This window comes from Ciconia boyciana, chromosome 8, assembly GCF_034638445.1.
Source record: "Ciconia boyciana chromosome 8, ASM3463844v1, whole genome shotgun sequence".
In the NCBI taxonomy this organism is placed as follows: Eukaryota; Metazoa; Chordata; class Aves; order Ciconiiformes; family Ciconiidae; genus Ciconia; species Ciconia boyciana.
Window position 1 is genome coordinate 62,397,050 of NC_132941.1, and position 13,843 is coordinate 62,410,892.

Genomic DNA, 13,843 nt, shown 5'->3' on the forward strand with positions numbered 1-13,843 from the left:
GATCACCGTTGACTGCTTGCAGGAAAAAATATCATGGGTTGTCTCTCACAAGAGCCTCATAACACTGGTATTAGAAGCCAAGTGGCATCTGTCCCCTGAATGTTACAAAAGCATGCTGGTAAGTGTACTTTTTTCTGTTAGCCAGTACTTCAAGATAATCAGCGTATGGTTACTACATACAGGTCTGGAGCTCTGCTGCATCTCAGATGTGATGTTTTGTGCTGCCACTGCAATTATAATAAGTATATATTAAAAAAAAATGTGTCCATTAGATGGGTGTTTTCCCAAGCAAAACGAGTCCCTGCTCCATGTTCCCTCTGAACACAGAGACTTAAGTGATGCTGTTGAGGATGACCTTTCCAAAGCTGTGCAGGTATTGCTAGCTCCATCTTCCTTAACTGTCTCACACTTTTGTAAGTGTCCAGTAGTTTTTACTGCCTTGAAAATTAAGGATTTTCTGTAGTTGGAGTCATGTAGTTGCTCAGTTCAGCAGTAATTCAGCTGGTGCATCTGTTAAGATGGATGCCCAAAAGCTGGGTGTTTCTACTGTTGGATACTCTTGCAAATGTTGGCCTAAATGACACGTCCACCATCAGTGATTGGTATTAGTGGTCTGGAGCAGAACCTATTTCTTTGACTAGCAGACATCTGTTCTGGTGATTACACCATTAGCTGCTTTTATGTTGTTTAGTATAATCATAACTACAACGCTAGTAATTTTTTAGTCAATATGCAACTGATACAACTTCTAGTCCTCCAGCAAGTGGCATTTGCTTTGAAATGTGTCAGGCTGCTTTGTTCAAAATAGTATTTAAGTGATACTTTGTAATACATTTAGATATGTAGAATTTAGAAATGAAAAGCCAAATACAGGACTCGCCCAGATGTTCTTATAATTAATATGCTAAAGGGACTTCCTGTGAAATATGTCTTATTTCCTAAGGCTATATGTGCGGCACTTTTTTACTATATCATACATTTTTCTATAGCATGAAAAGGTACGAATGTGCTAACGCATGATAGCAACACGGGGGATGTAACAGGTCTTCAGAGTCTCCTGTGATTACCTGCAAAGTGGAAGGGAATAAACTGTTCTCCGTGTCCACTGGGACTGGGACGAGGCATAATGAGCTTAAATTGCAGCAGAGATTAGTCTAGACATTAGGAAAAACTTTCTAAGTGTAAGGATAGTTAAGCCCAGGAATAAATCACCTGGGGAAGCTGCAGCACCTCCATCTGTGGAATTTCCCAAGCACAGGTTAGGCAAGCATCTGCCAGGAATGGTGTGGTTTTAACTGATTCCATCTTTGGGCAGGAAAGATAAGCTAGTACTGATTGTACTCGTGGTTGTTACACTGCTAAATTTATCTCTGATCATTCATTCACCTGGCATTGCCGCTGTTACAGCAAACTAGTATCCTTTGAAACCGAGGCAGGGATTAATATTTATTTAAAACTTTTAAATTCTTAGAAAGGCTTTTCTTTTCCTCCATGGCCCACACCACCATTAACAGGCAAACTTGTTTCAGCTCTGAATCTGCCCATGCTTACCAGCTTACCCTGTCAGTGTGACCTGGCACACCAGAGCCAGCAGGTGCTGGGGACTCCACCTGGGAGAAAGCTCTGCAGAACTGTCCCGTTAAAGACCATCATACTTCTTAAATTCAATGTATGTATTCATTTTGTAGGCACTTCTGAATTTGTATAAGGTTAATAAAGCAGAGTACCTGGTTCTTACTGGCTATATAAATATTTCGTTTACATCAGTCTTACAATAATTGTAGTTTAAGCTTGCAGCTAGCTTCACCATCAGCTGGCCCTAAACAACGCTTGTACCAGCGTAGCGTGTAGTCGTATATTTTAATTCCCCACTTACAGAAAATCACTATATTCTCTTTGGTAAAAACAGAGCAAGGTAGCGTCAAGTAAAAACAAAGCAAGAATTTATTCACTTATGCCAAAGAGTTCCTAATAATTAAATTAAACTAAGCAAGGGTTGCTTTTCCCTGCTTGTGTTTTCTGCAAACCACCGCTGTTCTGCAGCAACAACAACGCAACAAAGACGATTGCCTTATTCTCAGCACTGCACGGATGCATTGAAAGAAATTATTCTGGCTTGAGAATTTGTTCCCTAAATAGATAAGACAGCCAAAGGTTGAGAGAGAAGAAATATTCTCATTCCACAGATGTCAACAAAGGCACAGAATAAGGAAGCGAATTTCCTTGTCGCAGAGCAAAGGCAGGACTTGAACAGATTTCTTGATTCCTAGCTCACGTAATTGGTTTAATTTTTTGCCTCTGCTGTAGACTTCTGTGGGGAGTTGAGTTAATCTTTTTTATTCCTGTGATGTAATTTTTTCGTCAGTCGAACGAACAGTGCTTCCATGTAAAGGTAAATGAGACCAAATTGTTAATGGAGAGTTAAGATCCTTAGTGTGAATCTTCTTAAATGCAAATTTTTCTTACACAATGATACAGTATACACTATTGTGTTGATATATGGTACTACTAAGTGGCATAAAGAGATTCCAATAGAATACAAAGATTGACTTTACTACTTTAGTGAAGGGTAAATGTAACAGGATGAAAGTAGAAAGTGCAAGCATTTGTAGAGGTTGTGCTTTTAAAAATAATAATAAAATGTGCCATCATGTTTCTACATAGTATTATCTAGGCAGAAAAAATGTATAATTCAGACCCTGCAAATCAAAGACTAATAAGAAGTATTAAGTAGAGAATTTGTAATCTGCTTTGTAAAGATAAAAAAAAATAAATTGCACAGCTGTAGCCTGTGCAGCAGACAAAAGAGTGGAGACATCAAGAATATATATATATATTTTATTTACTATGTTCCACACCCTCAGTTTCTGATGTCTTTTATTGATGAATTGGTTTTCTTGTTCCACACAGACATTTCATGTTCTGCTGGGGAGTCGACGGCTGCAGTGCTACATGTGCGGCTTTGTGCGTTGTAGGACGCTCGTCCGTTGCTACAAAGCTGTTGAGAAGCTGCAGGTATCTCTTCCCCGGAAGCAAACACGTGGTGTGTTTGTAAGTGGGAGAGACCTCCCTGTTCCCAGTCCCGTGACGGCACACAGCCTATTCTTTGACATTTGCTTTAATATATAAAGTCACTGTTTTTAATTTTTTACTTGCTGGTGATAATCCATACCATCCTCTGCATCATTTAAAGATGTCAACTGGTGACACAGACTGTAATAAGACAGTATAAATATCTCTTGTATTTGTAAATTACATGTTTTGACAACATGGCTTTGGCTTTTTCTCTTCCATCTATATTTTTTATGTTGAGATTGTTTGATTCTTCATGCAAAGGCTTTATGTAGTAGCCTGCAAACACACGATCGCTAGAAGGTGATGCTGCCTGAACAGTAAGATAAGTGTCCTGTTTCTGTCAGAGTACCTAATTTCTGCTAATGAGATTTTGGAGGGAAACATGGTGAGAAATATTTGTAGATAAACTTTTCAAATGAAGCATCTGGCCTTTTATGCAAAAACCTCGGTCCTATACCATAAATTAAATGGCAGGAATATATCTGAGGAAATGTATCTATCCGTCCTGTTTAAAATCTTTGTTTTTAAGATCATAGTGCTTGGTTTGAAAAATAAAAAGTGCTTAAACCCTTGGATTTTTCCCTTGCTTTCCCTTGGTTATAATGGAGTCACTGTTCTTTCCCTGTCATCTGCAATCCTCGAATGCTTTTAATCAAATCCTCAGGATTTAAATTATTAAACATCTTTTTGGGATTACATTTTTTATTCCTAATTATACGCAAAAGATATATATCATGAAATATGCAGCATGTAATTGTGATTAAAGCGTACAGTCTCCCAAAAGATGGGTCTAACAGTTTTATACGTCCAAAATTTAATTAGGCAGATAATGGGGATAGAAGTGAGATTTTTAAGGATGGGGTGGGGAAGGAAATTTTTTTGATTTTTTTTTTTTTTTTTTGATGGAGGTAGAAATCAATACGGAGGCTTCAAATGCAAATCAAAGTCATATTTCTTTCCTGATCTCCACTTGTGTCTTCTTTCATCTTGTATTGGTCTCAAGATTGTCCATACAAAACCTGAATTTTTCTAGATAGTGAACAAGTAATTCAATGAGTCGCAGAACAAAGTCTGATTTTCTACATTGTTGGGTTTTGTGGTTGTTCCTTCTTAGACATCTGAGAAATCAAGTTTAGACTTAAACTCTTCCACAATCAGGAGGGAACTTTTCCCAGGTAGATTTTCTGGCCCTTCCTTCCTGGGCAACATTATTAAAGGCTGTCTCCTCTGCTTGGCTGCCTGCTTTCATGAGGGATACAGGAATTTGATATCTTTGAGACCTCCTTTCTCTGTCAAACTCAGTTGTAATTGGTCAATCAGTTCCAAAGTTATTAGGGGGATGAGAGGAGAAGGGGACGGGCAGACAGACACAGACAATTTCATTGCACGAATCTCATTTCCTTAGGAAACTGGAATTAAAAAATCAATTAAGGTTAAGACCCTCCAGTACGCTCCTTCAATTACTTCGTAAGAACAATGCCTTTCGCTGAAGCATCCATGACATACAATATCGTGACCAGTCCAGCATAGGATGAAACCTATGTTGGCAGTTGTTTGCATGTGTCCAAATAGAGGATAAAAACCTGGCTTTTCTGTAAACAGTAGCTGAAGTGGCAGAGCCTTTGGCAGCACCAGGATTCACCTGCCGCAGGTTGCATTCGATCTGACGGGTTCAAAAGGACACAGCCCACCCTTTTAATTCCCATCGGTGAGCGTAACGCCGGTGTTTCGAACACCCCTCGCGTGCTTCAGGGCTACGTTCGCCATTGCTTTGTTCTGGGTGACATTTAAATTTCGGGTGTTGCTATTTTCGGATGTGCCTGAAAAATCTCCTCGTGACTTCTCACCCAAAGAGAAGCCGCTACATGATCACTTCATCTCTCGGGGCAGAAGATAACGGCGCACATCGCAAGTACGCCGGAACTTTGCACCAGGGCTTAAGCCCACTGAGCTGCGAGGGCGAAGGATGCTGGTTTGTGCATCTCATCACATGCCTCTTCCAGCATCAGGAGTTTCCTACAAGCCGCACTACTCCAAAGGTCCCACCCATGCTTTTGTTTCAGCCTCGAATGACCTTACACACTGCTTATTAACCAATTCCTTCTCTCTTGTTGTGAGTGGTTATCTTATTTCTTTCCCATTCTGGAAATTTCACTGGTTTCCAACTAATTCTGTTTATCCTCCCTCCCCGTGTCGCTGACAATTTTTTGTTTAAGTAACATTTCATTAAGCCTCTATTCCTACAGTCAGAAATAATTAAAATATAACTCCTAAGTGGCAGACATATTGAGACATTGAATAAAACCCTAACGTTTTCACAAGCCATTTTCTGGACTGTCTTCTAAATCATCATCAAAATCCCAAACTAAAACAACAAAAAAATCCCAAACAAACAGTTTTTTTGCTGTTCTGATTGCAAACCAAGCCTATGTGAGCAGTCCAAAATGTTTATGATCTCGAAAGCAGCAAAAATAATCAATTTTCTGATATCCTGCTTTACCCAGCGGAGATGTCTAGATTCAACACTTTGGGCTATAGTTCCTTTTTCTTCCTCTTATTTCAGTATTTGTTATGCTAACATCTTGTTCTGCTGTGGAACTGTTAACAGTAAAGAAAAACCCACCCTTATTTGCCTAGAATTTCTATCGCGAGGGGGTTTTTTTGTGGAGAGAAGGAAATGAAGGATGAAAATGTTAACAGAGGAAGCGTACATGTTTCAGATGATGCATTATATGTATCCCCTTATTTCTTGTTTTACTTCTCTGCATTTTTCATTTCTCTAAGGACGTTTTATTAAAAAAAAAAAAAAAAAAAAGTGATGCTTTTCCTGTTAATCAACTTGAAGACATTTTGGTGGGACTTTGTTATAATGTCACTTCAGTTATTTAATTCCTCACGGAGTGATGTCGAACCAGGATTCAAACCCTGACCAAAACCTTTTGAACTCAAGGGAGATCTTTTCAATTTAGTGACTTGCTATAAGGCTTGGAGACAATTCCTCTGGCTAAAATCAGTGAGGAAAACCTTGTTTCTCTTGGCACAGGACCAACCTCTGTGTCAAAATGGTGGCAAATAATGTTTTCCAGATTTTATTTGTTACTACAACATCAGAATCACCTTTACAGGCAGATATGGTATTCCTAAAATACAGATTGTGGTTTATGTCATTTGCATGTAATGCATTATCATGGCCATTATTAATTCCCCTAGTAACTCTTTACTATTAGAAAAAAATTGCATTGTAGGACGGTAAGTATCTATCAGCAGGTATGCTTTTTTTTTTTTTTGAGCTGGCTTCTAATGTAGCAGCCTTTCATCCCTCTATATAAGATTTACCTTTAACCTAGAATCTTTCACCCGTTATCTATAATGTATAATTATAAGTACATTGTAGTCTTGAGTAAGTACAATTAAAAAGGGTAATTCGTTTCCCTCCCTCTCTCCCATCCTCCCACCCAAGTCCTTAGGTTTAATTTTCATGATTATGTTAGATTATGAGTCATTTTAAATCATGGTATCCAGTAGAGACTATTCCTACTCTGCAGCTCTTTTCAACAGTTGTTTATGGTAGTTTCAGCCTCTTTCTGCCTCTCTGAGGCTCTTTATTTTTAAAGCAAGGCAGACAAGGCCTAAAATTATTCCATTAAAGAGGTGCAATTTTTGTAATGGGACTTAGAGTGCTCTGCAGAAGTGCAGGCAAGTTTCTTCAATATCCTGAGCATTATTCGCTCATTTAGTTAAATGATGTTTCTAATTCCCTGGTAATTACATGTAATGAGGCACTCTTTCTCTTCTTGATGAGACTTTAGCTTAATATGAGATGTCGTATTTTTTCTTTTTTTTTCTTTCTTTTTTTTTTAGGGATAATTACCCTTCCCAGGAAAAGCAGGGGGTTTGTTGTGCAGAATATATAGCAAATTATTTTATTTCCTGCCATCTTGACTGCCAGTAAATTATAAAATTAAGTTTCAGTGGAGCATTAGCACCATTTTGGAAAGGCTTGAGATCTCTTTTTTTTTCTTATTCATGTATTGATGTCCTTTGGGACTGTTGAGCTATTATTCATAGAATAGATGTTTTTCTGCCAATTCCTAGTATTAGATGGTATTGAAGCAGCAACATAGGTTTATTTTTTTTTTGTGGATAATATCCAATGCTGAATGGTCTTGTTAGTTGCTTTCTATATCAGGTAATTATCTTTAAAGTTTTAGTAACACTTCCCCCCCCATCCCTCCCCCTTGGTGACTAATTAAATTTATTTTTATGCATGTTGTAATATTAAATGCTGGGGGGCTTTTTGTTTTCCATTCTGGATGGCTGTTCTTTCTTATATTTATTACATTTGAATAACATTTAGGGTATTGGAATGAATGAAAAGCTGTAGGATACATAAAGTTAACAACAATAATGCAGCATTTAACTTCAGTAAAAATAGAATGAACAGTAATTTTAATTACTTTGAATTTCCTATCTTTTGTCAGTGTAATTTTCTTCCTGTTATTCTGATAAGGTGATTCTTGTCTGCTTTTTTGTTTTTAAATTCAAAATACTGTAAAAATTATGAATGGAATAGCATCTGAGAATAAAATTGTATAAGGGCGATCTCTGCATTAGGAGTTGAATTGCCATTTAAAAAAAACATTTAGTTGTCTAATTCTTATAGAAAAATCTAGGGCTGGATTTACCTCACCTACCTTTAGCTATCTAAAAGCAAGGTTTTTAGTCTCAATGAGGAAGCCACCTAGGCTCCCCTTTTTCCAGTTTTTGAAGTATCGTAAAACAACACCTGTTCGTACAAGAAACTTGTATGAAAGGCGAGGTCTATTGGTCACAGCGTTCCTGCTAATTCATTTTTTTTTTCTCTGCTGTGGCTTGAGATATGACTTACAGCTTTTGATGCCTGGCAATGAGCAAAACCTGGGTTCTGGGTGTATCTGGTTTGCAGGTGGACTTTGGGCAAGTGACTTCACCTTCTCCACCTCAGTCTCCATCAATAAGGGTATTAATGACAGCCATCTCCTCTGCAAAACCCTATGAAAGCTACAGGCTGAAATTATCATCTAGCAGCCAGACCCAGCATTGTTATAACTTTCTAACACCTTTCCAGCGAACGTTACTCCTGGCCATATGTGCAAGACACATCTACTCCGTGCACCCACCTTGCAGGAGGAAATAAAATCAAAATCCAGTTGTACGGGGGAAAACCTTATTGTCTGGCAGGGGTGGCTGGGAAGGGAAGGGGAGAAAGGAAGGCGACGTTTGTTACCAAAGTCTCGTGTGACTTCTCACTTCCTCTCTCTCTTTGGAAGAGATTTTTTTGCAGTCAGTTGGGAAGACTTGCCCTGCTCATTCTGGCAACACCATGAGCATATTGGTAAGAGAAGGCCATGGAAGAACCTTTATCAATATGAAGATATATATTCCTATATGTAAGTATATTGCATTTATACCCTTTGAAGTCAATGAGACTATTTATATGCTTTAAAATATGTTCATTCAAGGGTTTTGTAGGGTCAGCATCAGAATCCGTAGTGATCGAAGGATTAAGTCTTGAAAATGGTGGGCTCCTGTATCAGAAGTGTACTTTTTCTGTCTAAGAAACCATGGTGCTGCAAAGTTCTAAATATAAAGGCACATCTTCATGATAAAACCAAGATTTTGAGAGGCTAAAGGGCAATCAGCGGTAGAAAATAAATGTCATAAATAACTTTTTGATCCCAAATACTGTGACCCCAATTCTATAGAAAGAAGCTGGAAAAATATGACTGCATCTCACTCTTTATTTCATCTTAAGCAATTTGACATCAATCAAATGACTATAGAGGCAAAGGCATGAACGTTTATTTCCCAGCCCACAGGATTGCTGTCAAATTGCAATTTTCAAAATTGAAAGAGTCATTAAGCTAAATTTTCTCCATTTTCTTCCTAGTTCTTTCCCTCAAACTTTCAGAAATGTGCCTCTCAATTTTGTAGTACACTATTCTACAATGTGCAGGGAAATTAAAGAAGCTCCTGAAAAAATTCTTTACCGCACAGTGGTAAAGCCTCCTTTTCCTGTCTGCAACTCAGTGTATAAAGCTAAAGGAAGACTACATCAAAGAAGGGGGAATGAATGAAATTTGAGGGTTAAGATATTGCCCTAGTGAGGTTTACAGGTAAAAGAAATAAGTTTGGTGCGTCCATGTTACATGATTTAAAGCTGTCTGGCTATGACTGGTTACGTCCAGTCTGCTGCAACTCAAAGCAAATACTCAGACCTGCTAAGAAGGGGAACCTGCTATCTGGTGGTTATATTTTATGGGAGTCAACTTTGAGTAAAAACTTTTCCTCAATATTATTAGGAAGGCAGGACATGCATTCATTAAATGCCTATTGTGTTCAAACAAATAAGGCAGCCACATCCTTAGAATACGGATGGTTCAATGAGAAACGTTTCAAAATACAAAATCAGATTTTACAGGTGTTATCCATCTACTGTTGCTTTTGCAACAACAGAGTTTGGGAAGTCCTGGTGGAGATCTGTGCTCCGTTATCAAGAGAGCTATAGAAACCCACCAAGGCAGCGTGATGGGAATTATTCTCATTCTTACCAGTCAGTCTCAGAAGTAATGCTCTGAGAAAGTGCCTTCTCTTTTATTAATCCACTTGTGTTAAGTGGTATTTATGAGGAATGTAACCACCCTCTCAATTGCTGCAAGACTTTGGGAGGTGCCTAAATCTGATCCATGCTTTACTTTCTCTTAAGTTTCTCTAAGTTTCTGAAAGCCAAAGCTCCTGATAGACCTGAGCAGGTCAACACTTCCCTCATCTTTAAAACCAACTATAATGTTCTGCTCATGTCTTCCAGTTGTCACAGTCTGGTAGTAACTTCAAAGCCTCCCTAATATATACAATTTTTTCTTAAAACAACAACAACAAAAAGCTTCTAGTGGAGAGAGTGCCCATCTCAGCGGTGGTGACCCATGTTCAGCTGTGAACCCTCCTAGAAGGAATTCCAGCTTCTTTCTAGGATGCTGCCACAACTGTTGGGGTACAGAGCTGTTTCGAGGTGGCAGGTATGATGCAGGAGATAATGATCAGCACCACAACTGATTCACTTGCATATTTAAATAAGTAAAAATCATTAGGCTTATTTTGCTACCATTTCACACTGCTGCAAATCTGCAGGCACTCCCTGTGTTGCCTGATGTGTTTTGAGCTGTTGGCCCTGGAGCAAGAGTACCTGTCTGCCAGTTTTTCCCAGGCTCCAGAAGATCTCCTGAGCATGCCACCAGGTCATTCCCATTAAAAGCTTTCTTAGGCGGCCATAGTCCACTTGGGTACTCTTGGACTGTCACTGACAAAGGAGCTGGTACCCAAGCAGAGCTAAGCCAGGCACATCCCTGTGCCACGAGAGGTGGGTATGGAGTCCCAGGCATTTGGGTACATAAATAATTTTCTGGGAACAAAGGACTCCCAAGCACATGATTTCAATACCCAGCTGCAGGCAGCTGACAGTGGCCTGAGAGCAAAGGCCAGGATGCCCCCATGGCAAAGCAGCCATCAGCTGTGCTGCCTGCAGTCGCTGCCTGCAAGCCCAGCTGCAGGCAGGTTGGCTGATGCCTGCCTGCATCCCGGCCGCAGGAGTGCTGGAGATGGGGCAGGCTGTCTGCACCGTGCCGGTGGGGAGCAGAGTGCCACAGCCCAAGCACAGCCTCTTTAAGCAAAAAGGAGGAAAGAAGAGCCCAAGAGAGCAGGCTTTCCTGTCCAAGCGGTAATTATCCCTTCCTCTTCTGAAATATTACAGGATTTGGCCAGAATAAATCATGAGCAGCCTGCGGGGAGAGCAAGACCAAAGGATACAGTTTTGGCAGAGACTCCTGCGAAGCTCTAGACTCCAGGGACAAGGCCAGGTTTGCCACGGAAGCGCTGGCATTGCAGATATCCCTGCACCAGAGTCAAATCCAGACAATTTGGAAATTCTGACGTTGTCTTTGCAGTTTTCTCTGTTTAGTATTTCCTACCAGTAGAAGTCTGAAGGATTATAGCGTAGGGATTACAACAGCTTCATTGTGTAGCTAGCTGTGGATGAAAGCATAAATCACAGTAACCGCATGAGAGCAGGGTGTAGGGTGTGTGTGCAACCACTGTAATGCGGCTGGGGAGCAGAAATGGAGTAAAGGAAAGTTAGGCTGATACAGGAGGCTGGGCTTATCAGTACCTGATTTGCTATTTTTCAAATACTATTTTTCCTGAGATACAATGTTTGGATTTTCCATTTGCATCTCCATCTTAGTCTTCCTTTTTATTTTGCTCTAGGAATTTCTGTATCCGATGAAGGAAAAAAGTAAAAGAAGATGGGAGTGGATAATAGGAAACCCAGTCTATACCAATTGCCCTTTTTAGATAATACCATTTTGGGAGGCTTCAGTATAAAACCCTGAAAAATAATGGTAATTTGTGGTTTCTTCCAGGGCTTAAATGTTGACAGAGGTCACCAAGTTAAGCTTGTCTTCTTGCCAGTATTTAAGCATTCAGATATGTAAGACAAGCAGTTTTGAACAGCATAGTGCTGGAGAGTTATTCACTGTTCTTGTGTGGAAATGGTGATAAATAGACTAAAACTCCCTGCTTTTGCTTTTTGGCTCTGCACTGCAGCTGAGCAGACTGCCAGGGTGGTTGCTTTTCATGCCTGCCAGATGTGAGACTAGGAGCAGCTGTTTGGAGAGGGTCCACTCCCCAGGGCAGTGTAAAGAAGCAGAAGCACTGCTCGAGGGTGAGCCTTTCCGCCTGGCCTTAGCCTGGAAAGTCGCAGGTTGCGTGCAGGCTTGGCAAAAGCCTGGTAGTTGTCTGTAAGGCAGGAGGAAGGTGGATTGTGCTGGTTTTTGCCCTCCTGTAGTGGTCCAACAGCCTCAGATGCTACCAGTCAAGGTAGCATCAGTCAGTACATGGAAACATGTCTACCGGGACTGGGCTGACTCCAACACCCCTTTCATAAGGGCTAATTAGGGGCCATGAGATTAAATTCACTGTTACTTTATTAGAGCAGCTCTAAGCCAATGGCCTGTAGGCAAAAAAACCTGTTAGTAAATCAGAGAAGTAACCATTTGTTGACATTTCTGTCTGTTAGCCCCAGACATCAGCCGGTATCCTGATGGTAATGTGGCTCTTTGTCATATGCACTTACACCACTGCAGATTGGGATGCTCAGTTCAGATTGTTACAAATGCCTTTATCCATTCCCATTGACATTTTAAACAAACGGTGATGTATTTAGTACAATAATTACAGTTATTTGATTACCTTTCTTTTAGCCTGAAGTAGAAGGCAACTGACAGATGTGAATACCTCCGAGACCAATACTGTGTAATAAACTAACATTATTTATTACAAGATGCATTTTATTAATAGGAATTGGCAGTAATTAATTCACTAAAGTTGATGTTACTAATAATTACATGTAATTCACAAAATATTTATGAAAGAAAATTGTGTATAAAAATGATGCAAAGGTCATTTAGCTAATTAGTTAATAAATATCACCAACATTTCTAGTGAGTCTCTCTAATTCTGAATAGTTTCAGATTTTCCTTAGTAAAATAGTTTTTGAAACACTTTTTCTTCGTACATGGCATCTTGACATGGAAGCTAACATTTCTGGTTATTGTTTTGAGCCAACGTATGTACTGTTTCCTTTGCTAATTCACTTTGTCCTCTTTCCTTGTTCATAGTGAAAGATCCTAATTAGAGATAGCACTAGCTCAATCTAATTTAGGTTATCAGTGAGTTGCGGTGTCTCCCAGTTTAAGGATATATGAATATATCTCTGTCTTTTTAACTTGATTCCACTGACTTTCCTTGGAATCAAATAACCATCATCCAAATTAATAGCTGACATCTGAACTGGAAAAATCTTAGCATCATTTTTGCTCGCATTGAATTCTATGACAAAAGTGCCCATTGACCTTGTGAGATGCAGGATCAGACCCTGGGCTGTTCCACGTTCATGCAGTACAACAACTGTTGACTGCAGTTCATGCAGTCAACAGTAATATTGCACCAGTTTGTGGCAGCCTTTGTCGTAGGATAAGCTGGTGGTATCTGTAGAGTAAGGCGCAGAATGAGGTTATCTTGTTGATTAGGTCATCCTGTGCAATATAGGCTATGGAGAACTTCACCCTGTTTTGAATTAAGCCAAATGACTTGTGTTTTGTTAATGCCAGTCTTTCAGAGATGTTCAGACATGATTTGAAACACTAAGAGCCAGGGAATCCACCACATCTTTTTGTCATATGCTCCAACAGCCAGCCAGGCTCATCCTTCAAATGTGGATGGATCTGGCTTCAGTTTCTTGCTGCAAGTTGAACACAAATTATTAGGCTCGATGAAGGGTTTGCTGTATAAAATTCTGTGTTGTCTTCTGAAGAAGGGCAGACTTGGTGATCTAATAATGTTTGTTTCCATGAGTCTATGAGAGCCACTTTGCACTTTCCTCATTCTGGCATTGTTTTATGCTGAGTCATGAAACAACCTTCAGCACTCAGCCTTTTGGCAGAGAAGAGAATTGCTTAAGGACTTCAGGGATGCGGAGGTGAAGGGAGTGTTGTGTTCACCGCCTTAAATCCAGGCGTGAGGAGTGGTGACCAAGGGCTGATGTCACTTCTGCGTGCTGCTCTGTGGGTGGGTGAAGTGGCTCTGGTGCAGCTCTGAGCCGGGGGACGGACACGGGGCTGCTCTAAATCAGGGAGGGGCCGGCCCCTATTCGTAAGTTTTTGTGAATAGTTATTCT